Here is a 6,558-nt window from a genome sequence, read left to right on the forward strand (position 1 = left end):
GTAATCTAAAAGCTGAGTAAAGTGCCTGTAAATCTTTCCCCAAGGCTCTACTCAACAGTATGTCCTGCTCTGGGCCCACTGCAGGAAAGTATGCACTATTAGAGACCCTGAACCTTTCTCTGCAATCAAAAGCTTATGAATCAAATGCAGCTGGCCTGCAGCAATCAGATGCATATTGGCTCTTCCAGGATAGTAATACCAAGCACTGTTTTGCTAACAAGAGCATAGCTGTTGCCCAGTAACTCTTGCACCAGTATGGAACTTCAGGATTAAAATAATCCTTGCACTCCCCTCAGAGGTCCCTTACCTGGACTTTCCATCTCCATCAGCAAGAATTCCCCTGCCCTTTTCACATGCTCTATCACTTTGAAAACTCTTAGTAATGTAATTTATAACATTCTATTAAAATTATTTATTTAAGTGCTTACCAGATTTCCCACGAGCAGGCACACCCAGGCAATATCCCATTCACTGTTCCTCTCCAGAGGTGTAAACAAGACCAAACACTTGTCTTAAAACAAGCAGTGAGAAAGGGAAACACTATAGATATATGCAGAATATGCTGTTAGGGGGATATAAAGGGGTCCTTGAGGACAATTTGGACTTTGTAACCTGGAGTCAAAATCAGCTTCCCTGGGGCTGCAGTGACTGAGCTACAGAACAGACCATTAAAGTTACGTGCTATGTCCCAGATATCCCTGAAATGTAAACACCTCATGATTTTAAATAAATGAATGAAATAATAGATGAATGAATGAATGGAGGAAGACAACACTCCTGAGGTTCTCTCAAGGAAAGTGCATTAATATCAAATATCTGTCAGGCCCAGGCCAAATTCAGCTAGGAACAGAATTCTGTGCTTGCAACAATGAATGAAACAAAACTCTTTCTTACAGGGTCCTTAACTTTGTGATAACTCCTACCAGTCCAGCATACCACACATTCACACACACACACACACACACACACACACACACACACACACCAGAATTACAAATAGCTCCATCACTTAGAGGATTTGCTACTCAATGCTCACATAATTCTTCCCCAACCTATAAACTTTCAGTTTTATGATCAACATCATTTAGGCGCCTGTGTATCTCTGTCTAGTGTTCTACAAATTAGAGGTACCTCTATCTAAATACTGTGAAGGTGTGCAGCTTGTGCCAATACAAAGGATGGGCACAGCTTCAGAGCTGAGGAGAATACCAGCCCCAAAGATTTCAGCAATAGAAAAGACAACTTAATTTCCTTAGCAAACATCCCTCTCTCAGATAGAAAGGCCGTGATAGATTCTCACATAAGAGTTATTGCCCCTCTTCAGATGCCAATGTGAGATTTTAGAAGTGCTCACAAATCAGAACTATATTCATAGCAGCTACAGACAGAGGTTGGAGAAAATTCCAAGAAGTTAAGCAATACATAGTATATGCATACATTGTATATCTTTACGTAGCTCTAGATGTATGTGTGCAGAATAATAAAAATTCTTTATGTTGGCAACCAGATTAGATCAGCTTTCAGTTTTAGAATTAGGATGGTTTTACATTTATACAAATAGTCAAGATTTTTAATAATTTTAAATGTTAACCTTATTTGGCAGTTGCTGTATTTGTTAATTACAATGTTTATTTTAACTCTTACTTTTCATAACTATTGGTCACTGTGGTAGAAATGTAGCTTTTAATACATATAGGATAAACAACCGCAATTTTTATTTTTACTGTTTACTTCATTTTTAACAGAACATGACCAAAATGGATAGTTTGTTCATAAGTTCATAAGTACATTTTATTAATCATTTAACTCATTTCTACAAATAAAACTTAAATTATGTTAAACATTGAGTATAATTACATAACTATTGGCTTCACTAAAATAAAGAGAAAATGTATATTGTAGAGTGAACATATAAAATCAATGAATAACATGTACTTTATAACTCGTTCCCTCATCACTGGCTCATCAACAAACATGCACAATAAAAGTTAAATTAGTCATAGTTAATAGTTGCCAAATTTCCATTTGTCATTATAAAGGTATAATTGTCAAAACAGAAAGCAAAATATATTTCACCTGATCGTTAGCTCAAGTTGGCATCTTTATGAGTGTAGATATATGTTGTACAGGCCTCCCTTCTTCTCACACCAGGTGCTTAATGTTAGGGGTGACCAGCAAGTGAGTGACCAAGTGAACAGAAACTGATTAACACTCCAAAGTAAGCCAACAATAAAAACGGGAAAATGAGCTGTTTCTTGGTCATTCTTAGTCTCAGACAGAGCCACACGGCATGCGGGCTGTGTAAACTGGGAGTTACTGGTTACGGAATCAGCACTGGACAGAGTCTGCTTTGCTCTTGTCAAATATTTCTAGGAAGACTGGTATCTTTGGATGGCTGGAGTTTGTATCTGTGTTTAAAGACAAAGAATGCAAATGGAAAAGTGGCTGTTGGGAGCCACAGGCCCTTTCAGAGGGATGAGGACTTAAGTGTGATAAAGCCAGCAAATTCACTCCTGGGCATCTAGATGGTCTCCATGTGTCTGGTTCACTGTAGTGTGTTTATGATGACTAAGGCAAGAGTCTGGAAAAATATGATTATTCTGTCTGGGTTTTCATTTCAGAGCCCTCAAAGAGAAGTTCATTAATCTTTCACAAATGCATATATCTTACTTTATATTTACTTATTGTGAAACTTGTTATATGCTTTTACTTTTACAGTTCATCTCTCATCATTAGACATTGCCAAAGTCTGGTAAATTTCATCCCATGATTTTCAGTCATCTTGAAGTTTGCCGAAATTTTTCATAGTTAGGGTAGCCTGTGCTGTTTTCACATTTTACCACACTTCACATTGTAAGTCAGGGTCTTGCGTGATCAAACACTCACCAAGCATAAGAAAATTTAGACCAAAAACCAAAAGACAAAAAGAGTGACAATCTGAACAAAAAAGAGATCTTCTTAAATTATGTAGGTTTATCCCACTCAAAGGATACATGCGGAGTGAACCAGGTATGACTCCAGTGTTTAAAGACGTTTCAGACATCACCTGCAGATACACAACAATCAAGATGTAGCTAAAAAGGCAGCATTCTGTCTCACAGTGAGGAAAACAGCCTGACAGCCTGTGATGGGTGTTTTGAAAGCAATATGTTGGTCTCCAAAGTGTTCTATTCCTTAGCAATATTCCAAATCAAAACTAATTTTGATTATTTACTTAATTTAGAAAGCAAATTTACAGCCTAGACCTCACATTTCTTTCTTCACCATCTTTGGAAGTGAGCCTCCAGAATCTGCATTTCCTCATGCTCTCCAGGTGCTTCTGGTACATTCCACAGTCAAAGAACCAATGTGTAGGTGACTCTTAGTAGTGCCTGTACATTGGGATCATGTGGAGAGATGCTGTGACATAGTAAAACCTGCCTCATCACATACTAATAATCCAGAAACTCTTGGGAAGGACCTGGACATTGTGCATCTGCAAAGCTCCCAAGATGATTCTAATGTACACCAAGGACTGAGAATCACTTGCTTCAGACTTCTTTCTTCCACAGTAGCTCAGTTGCAGGCTGCGGTTTCAATTGCATTCAACAAACAGAAGACACTGGGGTGGGGGGGGGAGAAGAACAAGGAAAACAAGATAAATGTCAGAGTCAAAGGGAAAGAGAAACTCTGGCGAGCCTCTTCACAGCATGGGCTTTCAAAAGCAATCCGCATCAAAGTCTAACTGAGTCTCACCAAGCATGAAAGTGAGCGACATTTGGTGGAGCTTCCAGAGAGGCTCTTGGATACTTCATGTGTGGCCTATAAACAATTTAAATTGAATCCATGTCCCCGTTCCTTAGACTGGCCCATGATATGCCTCATTGGAATAAAGAAGGATAAAGTTGTTCCTTGTTCTAAAGAACAAAATGTTTGCTCCTGGAAAGAAGTATTTATTTTGCACAAGCTATTTGAATATAGCTATATCTACTGTCTGTTATAAACTTCTTGATGACTATGTCCTACAAGCAGGAAAAGTACTATTACCCCCATATTAGAGGCAGTAAAACTGTGTGGAAATGTCAAGTATCCTCTACAGAGCAGCAGGCCAAAAACCAGGACACCACCCAGATCTTCTGACCCAAATCCAGTTCTCCTCATTCAATTCAAGTTTACTAATGTTCTCTTACCCCTAAGAATAAAAAGACCCCGATTATATGAAAAATTCTCACCTACCAGCATCACCCTTATGATGGCTATTGCTTGCTGCTTTATATTTTATTATCATTCACAGAACTGGCTCTGTCTTGCTGGTCTACATAAAGAGGACTGGTATGTGTCTGATTCACCTTTAAATTCTCTGTAATGCTCAGTCCTGAAAAATGATAGGCAATCAATAAGTGTGCCTTGGATAATCAAATGAAAATAAAGATCATGTGTATTTGAAATTTCTAATTATAAAACTTCCACACCAGCGTAAGCATAATCTTGCTGATCACTAACTGATATAACGTTTTCTTGAAAAATATGCTTCTTTGTTTCTCTAATAGTGGCATTAACAATTGCTAGCCTGGTGGTCAGCCCAAATGTTAAACACAGAAGAAATAACATAACAAAAATTAGTAATGTCTTAAGAAATTAGTATTTGGTAGGGTGGTGGTGGGGTGGGAAACTAAAAACGATGTTCAAAAAAGATACATAGAAACTCACTATTTTATAATCTTACATACATATATATATATATATATATATATATATATATATATATATATATATACGGAGTTACCATATATAGGGGATTATGTTCATTCCAGTAGGTTGCCAAATAAAAAGCCCAGTGTAGGGTATGAGCCACCTCCTCTCCAGCTGTAGGTCAGCAGTCTCCTCAAGACCCCCAAAACAGTACAGGCTATTATCACTGTTTTTGGTTGCCCACCAGAACTTGATGGTAAGGCCCCATTGTTGAAGACACTGAACACTTTGGTCACAAGACATAGAGAAATGAGGTTGTAACTGGCCAGGAAGCTTCCTCCTTGCTGACTAGCTTTCATAGTACCAGAAGGTGCTATCAGGCTGATGTGGGGAAAAAAGCCATCGACAGTCTTACTCAACTTTGAACCTTGTGAGTCACAATAACAACTGTTGTGCCATGATATTCCTATGGGTAGAAAAGTGGCTTTTGATTAGATTTTAGGCCCACTCCACAGTTGGAAACATATGACTAGAATACCGTAAACCAGGCCAAAAACCCATGGTTGGGAAATTCATGGTACTTACCTACTACTACTATTTTGCTAAAGAAACATAATAGCAATCTGCCCTCTAAATGTGCATCTCTAGACTCATAGATGAATGTAGCTCTCAGAGCTCCTCAGAGAAACTCCCTTGTGCCACGGGAGGCAGTTAAAACAGAAACTCATGACTGCTCAAAGTGCAGAGACTAAGTGTCTGTGGAATGCTAAGCTACAAATGGATATCTGTATCACATCCCTCCTCCTGCAAGGCTGAGAAGAGGGAGCAGAAAGATGACAGGAACCAGAGGTCAGGGAGGACTAGAGTAAAACAGTGTCTTCTAAAAATGAAGGCCCACTGCACTCATGGACCAACTCAGCTGTGGTTGCCCGCACAAAATCAATTCAGCCAACAATTCAGCTTGGAGGAGTGAGGCTATCCTGAGCCCCCATCCCTAGCTGAGGAGCTATAGGCAGTTGATGGCTTATAAGTTGATGTCTCTCCAGTCAGTTTTCTTTAAGGGTTTGACCCTAGTAGGTTGACCATGTTCCAGTGGATGGCCCCATACCCATGAGTTTATGGGCAGCACAATTGAACTCAGTAGTTTTTTTTTAAAGGACACAAAGTTGAGAGGGTTTGGGAGAGAGGGTTGGATCTGGGGTAGATCTGGGAAAAGTTAGGGGAAAAGTGGTTGAATATGATCAAAATACACTGTATGCATGTATGAAAGTCTCAAAGAATTAATGCTTCATTAGTTTTGTTTTTAAAAAAATGAAATCATTATTTAAGTTCAAGATCAAGACGACTGGAAAGATGCCCAGTAGTTAAGAGCACTTAGTGCTCCTCCAGAGGACCTGAGCTGGATTCCTTGTACTCGCCTGTAACTCTGGCTCCAGGAAATCCAGCATCCTCTTCTGACCTCTGTGGGCAACTGCACTCATGTTTACATATCCACCCCAACACACAACTACTAACAAAAATAAATCTTAAAAAATTTCAGATCAATTTTTTTTTCTTCTACAGTGGAGGGGCAGACAGGCCATAGATAAGCCCTTTATAAAGAATTACCTTTAAAATGTCTTTAATTAAACAAATCTCTATGCTAAGAGAAACAACAAAAGCCCTTTAGTATACCAAATAGCTATACTGAAAAAGAGCCAGGTTTGGGCAAGGATATGGAGAAGAGGAACTGGAACACAAGGCTAAGAGCAGATTCCATCAAACCATATTTACGAAAATCAGAAAAATTCAGTTAAAAATGAAAAAAGAGTGGAAATTGACACAACACTTTGAAAAGAATGTATCAAAACTGATGCTGCTATGTACATATATGTACCAATTGATATA

The 6,558-nt window shown here is 38.7% G+C and overlaps 1 long non-coding RNA gene across 1 annotated transcript in view; it reads right to left on the reverse strand.

Annotated features, from left to right (window-relative positions):
- Positions 1 to 1,870: 1,870 nt before the first annotated feature.
- The window catches only part of LOC115068437, a 64,240-nt gene continuing 59,552 nt past the window's right edge, over positions 1,871 to 6,558 (reverse strand). Inside the window, exons 4-5 of the long non-coding RNA XR_003847787.1 lie at positions 4,216 to 4,354; positions 1,871 to 3,601 (exon numbers count right to left, since the gene is read on the reverse strand). This is a non-coding gene — a long non-coding RNA (uncharacterized LOC115068437). The remainder of the gene's footprint in view (positions 3,602 to 4,215; positions 4,355 to 6,558) is intronic.

This window comes from Nannospalax galili, unplaced genomic scaffold (assembly GCF_000622305.1).
Source record: "Nannospalax galili isolate Female #2095 unplaced genomic scaffold, S.galili_v1.0 scaffold286, whole genome shotgun sequence".
NCBI classification, from domain to species: domain Eukaryota; kingdom Metazoa; phylum Chordata; class Mammalia; order Rodentia; family Spalacidae; genus Nannospalax; species Nannospalax galili.